At 46.5% G+C, this 1246-nt stretch overlaps 1 protein-coding gene across 1 annotated transcript in view; it reads left to right on the plus strand.

Moving 5' to 3' along the window:
* Nucleotides 1-1246, plus strand: part of TBC1D14 (TBC1 domain family member 14) — a 103020-nt gene that overhangs the window by 78157 nt on the left and 23617 nt on the right. The gene's annotated exons all lie outside the window — the stretch shown is intronic.

The following is a 1246-nucleotide window of genomic DNA, read 5'->3' on the forward strand; positions in this document are numbered from 1 at the left end:
AAAATGACCCGTGGCCACTTCTGTCCACCCCTGCCAACTCTGTGTTCTCCAAACTTTCTGGTTGTGGGGAAGGTTACTGAAGGCAGAGGCCATCAGTCAAATTGTGACTGCAAGAGTGGGGGCATGACTGGTGGCACGCTGTGTATGTCTATAGATGCACACAACCTGCTGCAGGCACGACCGTTAGTGCGCTCGCTTGGGTGCCTCAGCAGTCGGCTAGCTGATGGAGGCCATCCGTACACGGGTGTGGAGCTTGGCCTCCATAAACAGAAAGAAAAAGTTCAAAAATAAAAAAACCTGAAGGTTTAATATCACTTTCATTATAAATATTTTCCATACTTATTTACAAAATGCATATGTGTATTGCTGGCAGCAAGATCTGCGTATAAAGTGGCCTGTACGCATGTAACATTTCTGCAACATTTACATGCGTATAGCGCAAAGGTGCCTTGTTGGACTTGTTAGGATGCTTAACGGCTTGAGCAGCCTGCATCCTAGAAGCAAAGGATACTAAGAGGCTCAAGCTGCTTACATCCTAGTAACAAAGAATGCCAAGTGGCTCAAGCTGCTTACATCCTAGTAAAGCATGCTAGGTGGCTCAAGCATCTTACATCCTAGTAACAAAGCATGCCAGGTAGCTCAAGCTGCTTAGATCACAGTAACAAAGGATGCCAGGTGGCTCAAGCTGCTTACATCCTAGTAACAAAGGATGCCAGGTGGCTCAAGCTGCTTACATCCTAGTAACAAAGGCTGCCAGGTGGCTCAAGCTGCTTAGATCCTACTAACAAAGGCTGCCAGGTGGCTCAAGCATCTTACATCCTAGTAACAAAGGATGCCAGGTGGGTCAAGCATCTTACATCCTAGTAACAAAGGATGCCAGGTGGCTCAAGCATCTTACATCCTAGTAACAAAGGATGCCAGGTGGCTCAAGCATCTTACATCCTAGTAACAAAGGATGCCAGGTGGGTCAAGCATCTTACATCCTAGTAACAAAGGATGTCAGGTGGCTCAAGCTGATTAGATCACAGTATCACAGTAACAAAGCATGCCAGGTGGCTCAAGCTGCTTACATCCTAGTAATAAAGGATACCAGGTGGCTTAGGCCACATAGTGTCCATGGTTGCTAGGATGCAGGAGGCTCTTTGTGGCCTAGCGTCCTTGGTTGCTGGGATGCAGACGGTTTAATCCTCTTAATCATGTAAGAAATTGTAAACTATCCTGTGACCTGCACATTCCCTATCTTATC

This window comes from Nanorana parkeri, unplaced genomic scaffold (genome assembly GCF_000935625.1).
Source record: "Nanorana parkeri isolate BGI_ZX_2015 unplaced genomic scaffold, ASM93562v1 scaffold523, whole genome shotgun sequence".
Classification (NCBI taxonomy): domain Eukaryota; kingdom Metazoa; phylum Chordata; class Amphibia; order Anura; family Dicroglossidae; genus Nanorana; species Nanorana parkeri.